General features: G+C 39.8%; 1 protein-coding gene across 2 annotated transcripts in view; it reads right to left on the bottom strand.

Annotated features, from left to right (window-relative positions):
* TTLL1 (tubulin tyrosine ligase like 1) overlaps positions 1-16,359 on the bottom strand; it is a 932,005-nt gene that overhangs the window by 80,955 nt on the left and 834,691 nt on the right. The window lies entirely within an intron of this gene.

Raw genomic sequence — 16,359 nt, 5'->3', positions numbered from 1 at the left:
CTTATTCAGTGGATGGACAGATGAGGAAGTCTCAGAAAATTCTTTTTGGTTGCCGCCGCCACCAGCATAGCATCTAACAGGACACCTTTTGTCAGGAATTCCTTGTCAGACGGCGCTGTAATAAACTTATTCGGCCTCCTCAGAACAGGTTCCACAGACTCTGGAGAGCCCCCACACCTTTCGACTGACTACATTGAGAAGCTGATCAAAAGGTGGAGTCATCCAAGAGGTGGAAGGGTGAGACCTCAAAAGGTTCCAGGTACACTGGCTCATCCTCAGACGGACTGATGGGCGTCCAGCCTCCCCTCTGTTTAAGAATCTCCAGGATGTCTGCAAAGGAGACATCTTCAGAGGGGGGCCATGGGGACCCTTCCAAGTCATCCAGGTCAGTGTCTGAGGTGAAGGACTCATCCGGGGAGTCTATGTGCTTCCTCCTGCACAATCTCTTCCAAGGGACTCCTCAGAGGGGCACTCTGGTAAGTTTCGGAAAAAGACAGTCTCGCCCACGGGGACTTCCTGGGGCTTAGGGTCTCTATGCTTGGGAGACAGCGATGGTGTTGAGACTGACAGAGGCGCTTTTGGTGGAAGAGTACTCGAACCCCAGACTGGAGCTGTCAGGGTTGACAACACTCTCTCCATCAGCTCAAAAGCCCTCTCACCCTGATCCGAGAAGGTCCCCAGTTCTGAAGACTCGGAAAAATGACCGCAATGCAGAAGTGGTTGGCTCTGAAGCCAATGTAGGAGCTCAACTGTGCCAAAGTCCCGAGAGGGAGCATAGGTTCGGACAGTTGTCCGATCCGACTCCCCTCCCCGGACCAGATGGGAGAATGTCGGCTCCTAGACTTCTCAGATTCCGACGGAACCAAGGTAGTCAGAGCAGGTGTAGGAACAGATGATCCTATTGGAGGTCTTGGTTCCAACATTTCAACTACTATTGGGCCCAAGCCCTCTGGCTCTAAAGTCCCCGATCGGGTCAGAGGAGCAATCGGAGAAGGTTGTTTTGCCTTTGTCGGCTCCAGTTCCGTTTGGGTCGGAGTTGACAGGATTTTAGCCAGCACCAGTGTACAAAGGAGTCTCTTCACCACACACTCCACGTCATCATCAGACAGACTCCTGGAGGAATGGGAGAATAATGAAGGTGATCTCGCCCTCTCTAAGAGCAGAGATATTAAGGTTGAAGTAACCGGTTTCAATACAGGGGACCGTCTCCTAACCTGAAACTCTGTCGGTTCCATAACAACTGATGGAACTGAAGAGATAGTCTTTTCAGATCCAATAGCCCTTGGTTCCGAAGTGGATGATTTTGTTGCAATTTGTTTTGGTGGCTCCGATGCTGGATCTGAAGCCAGAACTCTTTTTCCCCCGACTTCTCCGATTTTGAGGAGGAAGAAGGGGGGGTCCTGAAGAATCTTTTGAAGTCTGAGGTCCTTCCAAAGCCTCTGAAAAGGGAACCCTCAGCAAACATCTAACAATAAGTTTGTTTTTGCATTCAAGGAGGACTCTACTGCTGAATGCATGCCAAAAGGCACAAGATTCCTGCAAGTGTAGGGCACCTAGGCAATAAACACAACTGGTGTGCCCATCAGTAAGAGACATTTTTTTGGGAGCATTTGTCACATTTCTTGAACCCAGACTGCTTGGGTTCTTTTTGATCCTTAGACATGTCTACACTGAAAACTCAAACAAAATAATATTTTGAAACTTTGTTACTTCACAAGATATTCAAAGCAAAAAACAAGCCAAAAAAGCAGTACACTTGGCTGATTACCAAAAAAAAAAAACAAAAAAAAATTATATTTATATTACATACACCACTACAGCTTCACCTAGAAGCTCCAATGGAAACAGAAACAATAAGGAAAAAACGATTAAGCAGAATATCGCTTAGTCCTGAGTAATGCTAGTTCAAGACACACACACACACACACACACACACACACACACACACACACACACACACACACACACACACACAAGCAGGAGAAATTCTCTAACTAAAACAGGTTCTCTACGCGGTCAAAGAGGGAAAAGACACAAACGGCAAGGAAGGGGAGCAGCCCTCTAACTAAAATGGGCTACACAAGCTTAGGGATAGGGAATTACAACAACAGGCCCGACGAAAGGAAAGGATGGCCAGCAACAATAAAGCAGAGAGAGAGACAGATGAACAGCTCTCAAACAACTAACTATAGCCTAAGCAATTTAACTATCAAAAATTTGTAAACAAATATTAAAGATTAATAACAATGAAAAACTTAGCCAGGAGCCAGTCAGAAGTCAGCCAATCTGCTTGAGTGACAAATGAGATCTTGGGGTTCTTCCCTAGGCATGATGGTATAGGGTATAGCCTCAAGCCAGTAGAAGCTCTCAAGCTTTAGTATAGGCAGAGTCGGAACCAATTCTAGGTTCCGACCCAACCAGCAAAGAATGAAGGTGAGACATGACAACATAGGTTTTGCATTAGCATGAATTTTCTGAAGGGTATGAACTCTGAAACTTAAACATCTGTCATTATTTTCTAACTTCAGTCTAGATCAATGCTGGCACACCTCCTATTTGGAAGGTACTTTTCTGTCCTCCAAACACTAAATCCATATTTGTGGTTAATGATATTTGCAGATGACTGCAAGTTGCATGTTACTGTCCAATCATCCATTGACAAGGTGACACTACAGCAAAAACTAATTCTCACTAAGTAGTCATAAAGATTAAAATTAAATGCAAACAACTCTAGTACTCTTGCATTTGCTATGAAACTCTTATCTCCAATTTACACCAGTGCTTGCATCTCACTCCAAACTGATGTGGTAGTCAAAGATCTTGGCACCCAGGTTTACAATGCCATCTCTTTTGCGCACCATGTAGCATTACTAGTCAGGAAAACTTTCTATTTTGCACAACTGATATCCAAAGGCATCGCATCCAGCTTGAAAGAAGTTATTGTCCAACTGTACTCTGCTTTAATTAGACCAATTATAGAGTACAGTGCTCCCACTGGTATGTACCTGTCCAGGAACAACACACAGCTAGAAAGGTGTCACCATTTCCTAACCAAGACAATTACTGGCTAAAAATCCTGAGCTACCAAAACAGGCTTGAAGCATAATGTCTACAGTTAATTTCTTACTGACTCCAACGTGGAGACGTATGATATGCATTCTGTTCCATAAAGGACCAAACCCTCCATGATCTCTTCCATCTCTGAAAGACAAACAGCTCCACTAACAGCAGATCTAAGGATATGAATCTCCCAAACGTATGAACAAAACACACTGAAGGGACAGATATATATTACCCACTGTTTATAGCATCTTTAGAATAAACTGCTGTTACATATTAAACAGAGAGACACCTTCACATAAAGACTAACCCTGACTACTGGATAGGCATCCACACATTCATCTCTGGCCTGACCTGCTTTGCCTTCCTAGGAGGAGAAAGTACATCATGAATGTGGGTACTAGCACGGCACAAATTGTTTCATGACTTTTTTGCCTTGTAATACCTATGATCCTATAGAAAAATTAATCCTCTGTGTGTGTGTGCGAGCGCGTGCATGTAAGCAAACACAGAACACCTATATATTACATTATTTTATTTATTTTTTTATTCATTCATTCATTCTGTTCATTGGGCTGCCAAGCAAAGTAAATCTATTTTTAACTGTAAGCCTGGGGAGGAAAGCTCCAAACAATACATCACACAGGTACAAACATACAGGATATGAATGCATGATACACTGAAGTAAACAAACATGGCAAGGATTAACTTATCAAGTGGTGACCTAATCTTCAAGCTATATGACATATACATATCGGATGATGTGTTACTAAGATAAGCACACACACACAGAGCTAAAGTATTTTTTTTAAGTTAAATGCACACAAACGTACAAGGACTCATCACTGCCTGGCAAAATGGGAGAAAGACTACACACATTCAAGCATCAACAGACCACCGAATACAAAACCAAAGCAATTTGTCTGACAGTTTAGCATCTGTCTGATGAAGTATAACATTTACGTATACGAAAGCGCTAACCATTTACTTTTTTCTGTGATTGTTTTTCGAATAAATTTTGCTGGCTCATCTTATGGTGGTTAGTTCCTGGATTTCTAGCTGATTTGTTGCTTTTGGGTTGTTTTATCGTTTATTCGTGTGAATTTTTATTCAGTTTAGCATTTGTCTTATGTGGCCAAGGTCCTAGAGTAAGTATTATTTAGTTACAAGTACAAACAAGCAAACAGTGTTCTGTACAGGGATACTACCAGCACAGCATCACACCATAATTTTATTTTTCTTTGCACTTTTTGTTATTCATAATTTTTAAGAAAATCCTGTTCAGTGAGTTTTAATCTGTGGAACTGCCTTTTATCCAAATCTCCTAGATCCGAACTAACATATCTATAGCTTACAGACCTACAGAAATACTTTCAACTGCCCCCACACTTCTAACTTTCTTCTACCTCTCCAAATTATCTCCAGCTATAACCTTCTTTCTTCACGTACACCCCTTCACTTGTACCATTCAGTAACCTACACTCTACAGATCCTTCTTTTGCCAATACTCATCCACAGATTTTCCACTCATTTCTCTGCAACATAGGTTCATAGGTAGATACTAGGCTATTGGCTGGCCCTAGGGCCTATATAAGCCTAGCCAAATGGTACCCTGGCTTTTGCCACCCAAGAAAATTATTTTCCTGTGCCCCTGTCAAGCAGAGCCACAGAAGTGATCCCTGGGGTGAATTACCTATCTCCCATCCAATCATCAAGATTTTTCTTGAAGAGTGCTAATGAGGAGCTTTGTTTGATATAGATAGATAGTTTGTTCCAGTGTATGGTAAGTCTCTGAGACAGGAATCTATCCTTCCAGCATGTTCTGTTTATTGTGGTGACAAGGTTTAGGTCCCTGTAGCTTGGAGGGATTGGGATTTCTTTACGTGGAGCATGTCCAACAGCTCTGGGTTTGACATAGCTTTGTATGTTAGGCAGAGATCGCCTCTGAGTAGGCGATATGTAACAGAGTAAAGCTGGAGTTCTTTTGAGACAGTCTGCGTAGGGCATCTGTTTGAGGCCAGTAATCCTCTTTGTGAGGTATTTCTGTGGCCTTTCCAGTTGTTGTAGATGTCTTGTGAGGTACATACCAAAGGGGGCGTTGTACTCTATAATGGGACTAATGAGTGATGAGTAGAGGGGAACAATGACCTCTTTTTTCCTGGATGAGAAACCTTTTGTGATGAGGTGTGCCATGTAGAAGGATTTCCTGACTACTGTGGCGATGTGATTATCAAAGGAGAGACTACTGTCCACCTGTGTCCCAAAGTCTCTTATCACACTTTCAATGTTAAGTAGACTACCGCCTATGTGGTAGTTCATGGGTACAGAGTTTTTACCAAAAGGGATGACAATGCACTTTTTGGCATTGAGCTTAAGGCCATGTCTTTGATACCAGGCATCTGTCTCAGTGAGGCCCTTTTGTAGGATGTCCACATCGTTAGGAGATTTGATTATGGCTCCTAGTTTGCAGGCATCTGCAAACTTTGTTAGCCAAAGACCTTCGGTGTTAGCCTGTACTTCAGAGAAGTAGATACCAAACAGGAGAGGACCTAGGACTGAACCCTGTGGTATTCCACTTGTCACTAGTCTGAAGTTGGATTTAGAGTCTGCTACTTTCACAGTGTGGGTTCGGTCAGTGAGCCAGTTGGCAACCCATCTTGTGACATGGGGATTTATACCTAGTTTAGTGAGTTTGTCTATAATTCCAGAGTGAGGGGTGGTGTCAAAAGCCTTGGTGAGATCTACATAGGTTGTGTGTACCACCTTACCCTCATCTACAGCTTTGGTGACTGCTTCAAAGAAGTCTATCAGGTTTAGGAGACATGATCTGCCTTTTACAAACCCGAACTGGGTAGGGTCCAGAGTTTGGAGATTACCAATGTCATTGTTCATAAGTTTCATGATGATACGCTCCATAGCCTTACAAACCAGGATTGTCAGGCTAACATAAAGTGCATAATTAAAAAAAAACATCAAAAGCTGTATGCACTCTACAGAGCTAAACCTTTCCTGGCCAACAACACAAGAAAAATATTGCTTCTACACTCCCTTACTCTGCACCTATCTTTACCAACCTACAATCCTCATCGCTCAAAAAGTTGAACTAGTGCTATGATAATATAGCTAACTTTGCCGCCAACCTCCCCTAGAGGACTAATCATTGCACAGCTCTCAAAGAATTTCAGTGGTTAGAGCAATGCCACCATCTCACTCCCTACTCCTCATAATCCAAAACATCATCCATAAACCTGACAAAATGTCCATCCCTTGTCAATTTCATTCAAATATACACTCTATCCAGAGATCACATTGATCTACTGATAAACTCATTCTACAGATCACCTATCAAACAAATCAGCAGGTGACTCTCTTTTCTCTACCCATGTCTCCAAAATGTGAAATACCATTCCTCTCTCTTTCCTTGAATCTAGAACATTCTTTTCAAATCACAGCTAAGATCTTACCAGACTGATAAGTGGCTATGTCAGTGGACCTCCCCTAGATAAATATAGTGTAATAAGTGTACCAAAAACATTCCAATAATTAATCACCCTTCTTCTTCCACTCTCTCTCAAATATCTCATCAGTTATGTAGTACTTTTAACTAGATTCCCCACAGGGGTTGGGAGGATGGCCTAATGGTTAAGGTGTTTGCCTTGCAAACACAAGGTACAGGGTTTGAATCTCACTGGGGATAATTGGCTAGGCTTAAAATGGCTCGCAAGGGCAGTTAGCCTAGTACTAATCTATGAACTTACTCGAACTTCCTTCTACCCTCTCTAAATTTCCCTCAGCTATAGCCTTCTTCCTTTGCATGCATCATTTAGTGAGCCTACATTCATAGGTAGTACTAGGCTATTGGCCCTAGAGCCTATATAAGCCTAGTCAAAAAGGTACCCTGGCTTTCGCCACCCAAGAAAATTATTTTTCCTGTGCTCCTGTCGAGCAGAGGCACAGAGGTGATCCCCGGGGTGAATTTCCTATTTCCTATCCAATCATCAAGATTTTTCTTGAAGAATGCTAATGAGGAGCTTTGTTTGATATAGATATGTAGTCTGTTCCAGAGTATGGGAAGTCTGTGGGACAGGAATCTATCCCTCCAGCATGTTCTGTTTATTGTAATGACAAGGTTTAGGTCTCTAGAGCATGTAGCTCGAAGGGATTGGGATTTCTTTAAATGGAGCATGTCCAACCGCTCTGGGTTTGACATAGCTTTGTATGTTAGGCAGAGATCGCCTCTGAGTAGGCGATATGCAACGGAGTAAAGCTGGAGTTTTTTGAGACAGTCTGCATAGGGCATCTGTTTGAGGCTGGTAATCCTCTTTGTGAGGTATTTCTGCAGCCTTTCCAGTTGTTGTAGATGTCTTGTGAGGTACATACCAAAAGGGGCGTTGTACTCTATAATGGGTCGAATGAGTGACGAGTAGAGGGGAACAATGACCTCTTTGTTCCTGGATGAGAAACCTTTTGTGATGAGGTGTGCCATGTAGAAGGACTTCCTGACTACTGTAGGGATGGGATTATCAAAGGAGAGACTACTGTCCACCTGTGTCCCAAGGTCTCTTATCAAACTTTCAATGTTAAGTAGACTACCACCTATGTGACAGCTCATGGGTACAGAGTTTTTACCAAAGGGGATGACAATGCACTTTTAGGCATTGAGCTTGAGGCCATGGCTTTGACACCAGGCATCTGTCTCCATGAGGCCCTTTTGTAGGATGTCCACATCGTTAGGAGTTTCGATTATGGCTCCTAGAGTTTGCAGTCATCTGCGAACTTCATTAGCCAAACACCTTCTGTGTTAGTCTGTGCGTCAGAAAAGTAGATACCAAACAGGAGAGGACCCAGGACTGAACCCTGTGGTATTCCACTTGTCACTGGTCTGAATTTGGATTTGGAGTCTGCTACTTTCACAGTGTGGGTTCTGTAAGTGAGCCAGTTGGCAACCCATCTTGTGATATAGGGATTTATACCTAGTTTAGTGAGTTTATCTATAATTCCAGAGTGGGGGATGGTGTCAGAAGCCTTGGCAAGATCTAGATAGGCTGTGTGAACCATTTTACCCTCATCTATGGCTTTGATGACTGCTTCAAAGAATTCTATCAGGTTTAGGAGACATGATCTGCCTTTTACAAACCCAAACTGGGTGGGGTCCAGAGTTTGGAGATTACCAATGTCATTGTGTATAAGATTCATAATGATACGTTCCATGGCCTTGCAGACCAGGCTCTTTAGGCTAATGGGGCAGTAGTTCCCGGGGTCTGTGGTGGCTCCCCCTTTGTGTAGTGGGATAACTGTTGCTGTGCCCCATTCAGTGGGCACAAAGCCTGAGGTGAGGCTATGATTGAACATGGTGCTTAGGTGGGGTGCCAGTTCATTCTGCAGTTCATGTAGAACACAGCCTGGGAGGTTGTCAGGTCCCATGGATGCTGTGTTCTTGGCTTTTGAGAATGTGTTTTTTACCTGTGCAGCCGTGATTACAGGATCTTTGGATTCTTTACATTCCACAGATCCTTCTTTTGCCTCAGCTTATCCCCAGACTTCTCTGCTCATTACTTCTCTTTCATCTCTAGCCTAACCAGTCTACACTCTGACATTTTTCTCTTTTCCTTTTTAATTTTAAGTCTTTACTATGCTACCTGTATATAAGACTAAGTATCGTAACTGCACTCTTATTGTATACAATGTCACTACCTGCTACTAATGTAAGAACTGTCTTCTAGAAGCATTGTTATACAAGATTATTGGCCTTGTCTCCCACTTGACCAATTTATTCTGTTCCAGTCTTTTTACCGTTATGAATGTCCGTTACTATTTTTTTCTTTATTGTTATACAATTTTCTTTCTACTAACATAATAGTTTACTAACAATGGAGCTTTTCTCCCCAGGCCTCCGCTGAAAAAGGGTTTTATGCCCAGTCGGACTCTCCTGGTAAACAAATGTAAAATAAACAATAAATAAATAATTTTGGCTGCTGAAATTATAGTTTCATTTAATTTGATTATGTATTTATTTGTAATTAATCTGATCTACAGTATAATGTATATTGATAAGTATGTCTCTACAATTTGTTCTTAATTTCCTAGGCCTATTACACTGCATTACTATGTTATTGCATCAAAGAAATATGTTTTGTTGCTTTTGTCCCCGGGCCTCTACTGAAAGGAAGTTTTTCATCCAAGTGGTCCTTCCCAGTAAATGACAGCAATAATAAATTAAATAAATGAATAAATACATAAAAAAACAATTAAAATGCCTACTTCCCTTTTATGTAAATTAAAAACCTTGTCAAAAGAATTCTTTCAAGATTTATTGTATTGCCAGTACTTCATCATTTTACCTTAAGCAGCTTATTACTGCGAAAAAAAGTTTTTAAAATAAAATCTAAAACTTAACTGTGTTCATAGATAATCAAACATATCAGGAGTACATTTTGTTAGATCTTAATAGAATTATTTATCCATTTACAGTTTACACTGTACTTAACAGAACAACTTGTAGAATAAAAAAAATCTTTTGGCTTTTCCCAATTAGAGGTCACCACAGCGGATCACTGGTCTGCTTATAATTGGCAGTAGATTTTACGGTGTCGAGTTGCCAGCCCGCCGCCCAACCTTCAGAGAATAAATATTAATATTTATAATAATCATGCCAATAAAATAATCGTATCAATAAAGGAATGATAAGTAATATATTTATAATTACCCCAAAAGGAACAGTCCCCTTATCACACAGGATTGCAGACCTCAGAGCTTTGTCTTTTACAGCTTTTTGATTCTTGGTGAAATAAATCTGGGGTTAGGGATCAAACAAAGAAAGGTCCACAAAAAGGTATCCATAATAGCCCACAATAAAATAAATAGGATCTTGCCCAAACTAAGGTTACTGGGATCGACCACTGGAACTATACATATAGCTACGAAGCTTGGCTAGGGACAGTCCAAAATGGTTACGCAGAGCTATTTTGTGGGCTCACCATCTGCAAGATGAAAGATGTACATCAGGTGACGTGCTAATCTGCTGAAGAACATTAGCAGGATGGGGTCAAGCAGCATAGTCTACACCAATGAAATCTGATTTTAATGTTACTTCACAGGATATAATGAAGGAGTGTAAGCAGGCTAAAGAAATGAGAAAAAAGACTGACAGGATATATAATCATATTCACTTTTATATACCATACAGGCTCTGGAACCGGAGTAAGTTTTTTTTTCAAACAAAGATTTTATTAAGTGGCGGGCAGGGGTCAAGACATCACATACCACTTAAAATAGGCATCAAAACTGACAAAACATAGCTTATATATCTAGGAATTAATATAACTTCTTCTTCTTTCGGCTTTTCCCGGTTTGGGGTCTCCACAGCAGATCACCTGTCCGCTCATGATTGGCAGTGAAGTTTTACGTAGTTGAGTTGCCAGCCCGGCGCACAACCTTCCACAGAAGGCACATACATGCACTCACACCTAGGGCCAATTTAGAGTGCCCAATCCACCTACAGCATGTCTTTGGAATGTGGGAGGAAACCGGAGCACCCGAAGGAAACCCATGCGACCACAGGGAGGACATGCAGACTCTGCACAGAAGGCACCCCAGCCGAGGATCGAACCGGAGAAGCTCTTGCTGTGAGGCGGCAACGCTATCCGCTGCACCACCATGGCTGCCCCTAGGAATTAATATAACTATTACATGAAAAAAAAAACAATATCTTTAAATTATAAGTTAATCAGTAATATAGTTAAGCTTATTGGAAGACAAACTTATACTGATAAAATTTATAATTTTACCTAAATTACTATACCTTACTCAGGCTATGCTTGTGTCTCCATCCAAGAAAATCATTAAAAGACTAAACAATTTGTTATTAAAATTCTTGGGGTACCCACAGAAACCAAGAATATTGTTTGACTGGCATGTAAGAACTTGGGATGAGAATGGTATTGGTTTCCCCAATACTGATCTTTATATTAAATCTGCTACTTTAAACATTGTGAATCTTTGGTTAAATCCATCATAAAGTTCAAGTTGGAAATCTTTACATTTTGGATTCTAATGCTATACCTGAAATAAATTCTAATGCTTCAACAAATATAAGTATAGCATATTCTGTTATAAAAGATTACTGTATGAACGACAGAAATGCAAATGTTTATAATCCTGTTATTAAACATATATTAGATACTTTCAAAACATTTATAGGTAGTAATTATCTGACAAAGCATTTACAATTCTTAATATTCCCTATAGCTTATACTACTTGTTGCTTAGAATTCTATAAAACCTGTATAATAACTAATTTTAAAAAAAAGAACTTATTGTTCTGGTTTCAGTTCTTGGATGGAGATAGAACAGCTTTGCTAGAAAGACTTTTAGATAGTTACAATATAAATAGTAGTTGGTTGGATATATTGACTTTTAGGAAATTTGTGGATAATAATTTACCTATGCCCCTATTCATGAATACTAATTCTACTCCCAAAGTAACAAAATTCTTTTCATGAAGAAACATATAAAAAACCCATACTTGTCAATAATTTATAAAATACTAATTAGATTTTCTGAGCTTTGATGTGCCTCATTGGAACTATTCTACAAAAATAAAGAAATATTCTCAGAAACCAATACAAAATTGTATTTAAAATCTGCTAGTAACAACTTCTATATATTGGAAAATATTTACTTGGACATTTTTACATAGGAGTTTTTTTTTTATACTACACAGAATTGTCAAATTTAGTAAAAAAGACAATACAAGATGTTGGAGGTGTGACAGTCAATTAGAGGTGGACTGGAAACATACGATTTTGGAATGTCAAAAGGTTGCTTCATTTTGGGAAGAATTTTAAAATTTTGCTAAGGCTTTATGGTCAGATAATTGTAATATTATGGACTTGTTAATCTTATGTAACGTGCCAATTCCAGATTCTGTTTCAACAACTCAGATGCCTCTTTTGTCGTCCATCTTGGCTATTGCCAGAAAGATAATTACAATGAATTGGAAAAGTAAGAACAATCTCTATTTTTCAGATTTTATTTGTCTAGCAGAAAGTGTATGCAACAAAGAAATACAAACTTTGCATAGTAGAACTATGAACATCACTCACAAGAAATTGAATTGGCAAAAACTTAAAAGATTTTTTAGAAAAATACTAATGATTTTGTATATCATATTTTGTAATGGACTTTGTATAGAGTTTAAATGTTTTTAGTTAATGGTTAAGTTTTTATTTTTTTATTCCTCTTTATGCGAATTTGATAATATGTATAACCTTCACACCAAAGGTCCAGACCAACAAACTCAGAAACAGACTAGCAAATAATGGTCTAATGAAGGGTTTTTAACCTGAAAGCGCTCACTGTGTTATTTTATTTTATTAAATATTTTGGTTTTATTTTAAGCCTGGTGGTCTGGACTTTCTTATTTGCTAGTCTTTATGTGAATTTAAAATGCAATAAAAAGATTAAAAAAAGAAGTGAAAAAGCAAAAAATACAACATATAAACAATATTTAAATAGCCCAATCACAAAAAAATGTTGATTTAGAAAATGGTCTTAAGGAAACAAATGATTCGATTTGCTGATCCTGGCAAAACATTGGGCTGTTAATTATGCTCATGAAGAACAGTTGCTTAAAAGTTCCAATGTGACTGTCCACATAACATTAAAAAAATTGTGTCCGCACATCCAAAACATCGAATAAAACTGTAACAGAAGAGAAACTCTGCTAAACAAATGATATTAATGTATACCCAACGGAATACCATTTCAACAAATTACATTTGTTTTAAAAGCAAAACAAACAATTAACTTTTCTATGTGCGTACAGATAGTATGAATTTTTTGTGTTGCAAAAGTACTCTGTGAAGTTTTGGACAGCTAAGCATTCTTACTATACCAGAGAACACTTCATAAAAGGTATCATTCATGTAAATTAAAACAAATATTTAGGTTCATAGATTTATAGGAAAGTACTAGGCAATCAGTTTGCAGGCTGCTACAGGCCTAGACAATGAACCATATTCAGAAGTTCTGTTTAGCCTCAAGACGGGCAACACAAGATAGAACAGGAGAGAATTTTTAGCTGCCCAACCAATTACCTAGATTTACCCTGAAGGTGGCAAGGGTGGTACTCTGCTTGACATGTAGAAGACATTTGTTCCGGAGGTGGGGTACACTGGGATATATCATGACAACATGTCTTATTAATCTGCTGAATAAGATTTAGGTCATTTAACCGAATATCTGAGGAATCATTTACTCTGCAAAGGAACTGGTGAACAGAGAATGTTGGACCTTTCACAGCTCAACAAGCTAAACAAAGATCACCAAGAAAAACTCTATAAGTGACTGAGTAGACAGAGAGAGGGCTGCCAGTCTGCTAGAACCTTTATCACATATATACACACACGCACGCATACAGATTTTTGTTTCCTTAATGTAACTGGTAACATTGATTCAATACTCGTCTATGCAAGAATATTGTAAACCAATTTGCTGTTGACCACAAACACTTACATACATGGAAGTGGATAACATCCCATTTATGTTATGTTCCAATGAGTTCTATGTCTCTGTTGCTGTATTCTGTGAATGGATTACTTTACTACACTCTGTTTATTCTAAAGCAATCAGCAACTGTCAATACCTCTTATCACTGTAACTATGAATGTAACAGATTATTAATCTGTATAAGGCAATGTGTTCCTGAATAGTAGCTTTTCTACCCTGGCCTAGGTTAAAAAGAGGTCTTGCCCAGTCAGATTATCCCAGTTAACAAAACAAACACATAAATTCAAGGAAGAGGGTGTTTGCAGAGTCCCATTCCAAACAATTCATTTGAGAGAGGGCCTTGAGCTGCAGGACTTGTATCTGGAAACTTGTGTAAAGCATGATCCTGCCAAAGAGTGACAATAGTTTAGAAGGAAACATGGGTGTGCTAAAATGAGCATTTGCACAGCATTTAACTTAGCAAGAACTGCATTATGCTGTCCAGCCAAAAGAAGAAGTTAACAGCATAAAAAAATCTGCACTGAGCTGAACTCTCGTGGTCTCTTTCAGCTGCTTCACTGGCTATTGTGTTACATTTTATAGAATTAAAACTAGTTAACTAGATCAAATTAGACTGCAGCAGTGCAGTTACCAAATGAGGATCTGTTCTGCTTGTCAAACTGAGAAAAATGGAAGAAGATGTGATAACTGAGGTAATGAATAGTATAGGTTCATAGGTGGTTACCGGGCAATTGACCCTAAGGTCTTTATAAACCTAGCCATGTCTACCCAGTATGATACTAGAGAAATTGGATATAAAGAATCTTGCCTAAACTTGAGATCTTAGCAATGACTGCCCATATCTAGGCGTGTCATAGGTGAAATCCCCGGCAGGAATTTATGGTTTTCCATCCAGTCATCCAGGTTATCTTTAAACAGGGTCATAGATGGGCTTTGTTTGATGTGAATTGGTAGCCTATTTCAGAGGAGTGGCATCCTCTGAGAGACATATCTGTCTCTCCAGCAAGTCCTATTTATGTCGCAGGCCAGGTTAAGGTCCCTGGAGCAGGTGACCCTTGTCCCATTTGACTTGTGGATGTGCAGCATTTCCATTAGGTTTGGATCCGAGATTGCTCTGTAGGCCAGGCACAAGTTTCCTCTTAGCAGTCTGTATGCTACTGAGTACAGTGATGGTGACTTCAGTCTGCAAATGTATGACGTGCTGGAGACCCTGAATTTTCTTATTTAGAAATCTCTGATGTCTTTCAAGTTGCTGCAGGTGCGTGGTACGGTACACACCAAAGGGAGCACTGTAAGGTCGAGCACAGGGGTGTTATGACCTCTTTCACTGAGGTGATGCCTTTGCTAATGAGATGTGCGACACAGAATGCCTTCCTTACCACAGTAGACACATGGTGGTCAAAGTTTAGGCTACAGTTAACTTGCGTTCCCAAGTCTCTCACTGAGTTGTTACTTAGGGTATTATTATTTATATGATAGTCTGCAGGGATATAATTTTTACTGAAGGGGATGATAATGCATTTTTTAGCATTGAGTTTGAGTCCATGGCTTTGGCACCAATCATTGGTTTGTGTAAGTCCCTCTTGAAGTATATTGACATAGTTTGGGAATTCAATGATTTCACCTAATTTGCAGTCATCAGCAAACTTAAGTCAGCCACAGCCCCTCTGTTTTCGCCCAAAATTCTGAGATGTACATTCCAAACAATAGGGGGCCCAGCACTGACCCCTATGGAACCCCCACTAGTGACAGGTCTGCTGGTTGAGGTAAAGTCCACAACTTTGACAGAGTGTGATCTGTCTGTGAGTCAGTTAGCAACCCACTTGACGAAATACAGGTTGATATTCAACTGGGAGAGTTTATCAATGATGCCCAAATGTGGGATTGTGTTGAAGGCCTTGGCTAAGTCAAGGTGGGCTGTATGCACATATTTGCTTTCGTCTATGACTCTGGTGATGTTTTCAAAGAAGTCCACCAGGTTTAACAGGCATGACCTGCCTTCGACAAAACTAACTGTATCAGATCAATAGTTTGGAAATCACCTATATCCTTACTTATAAGATCCATGGTGATTCGTTCTATGGTATTATAGATAAGGCTGGTTAAGCTTATGGGTCTGTAGTTCCCAGGGTCTGTTGCTGTACCCCCTTTACAAAGGGGGATGATGGTTGCTGTTTTCCATTCAGAAGGGACAAAACCAGTACTTAGGCTGTGGTTGAAGAGAGGTACCTAATGGAGTTGCTAACTCATGTTTTAGACCATTTAAAACAACCTGGAATCCCATACAGTCCCACAAAGGCTGTGTTTTTCACCTTGCAGACAGTATTAATGGCTTGCTCTTTGGAGATGCAAGGTGGGGGAGATGTACAGTGAATGCTTTGTGGAATATTTGGAGGGGATTGGGGGTTGAAATTTTCATCAAACCTGATGGCTAATAGGTTATCTATTTTCACAGGATCAGTGTGTGTGATGCCATCCACAGCTAGTTCAACACACTTCTCTGTCCTACCTTTTCAGTTATGGATATAGTTGAATAATGTCTTATGGTAATCCTTAGCTACGGTTGCTAAATTTTTTTCGAAGTTGCCCTTAGAGGATTTTGCCATTTGCCTTATTTGTTTGATCAATCAGAGGATGGCGTTCTTCCAGTGCTGGGACCTCTCTTTTTTATTCTTGGACAGCAACTTCTTCCTCTTGTTGAATAACTTATTAACGCTAGGTGTCAACCAGGGAGGCTTGTGTTTTTTCTTGAGGATTTTGTTTTGATCCTGTCAGGTACAGCTTTATCAA

The sequence above is a fragment of the Protopterus annectens genome, chromosome 11.part0, assembly GCF_019279795.1.
Source record: "Protopterus annectens isolate FY-2018-M chromosome 11.part0, PAN1.0, whole genome shotgun sequence".
Lineage (NCBI taxonomy): Eukaryota > Metazoa > Chordata > Ceratodontiformes > Protopteridae > Protopterus > Protopterus annectens.
Note: the sequence above shows the minus strand (reverse complement) of the source record. Positions and strands in the feature narration are given on the sequence as shown.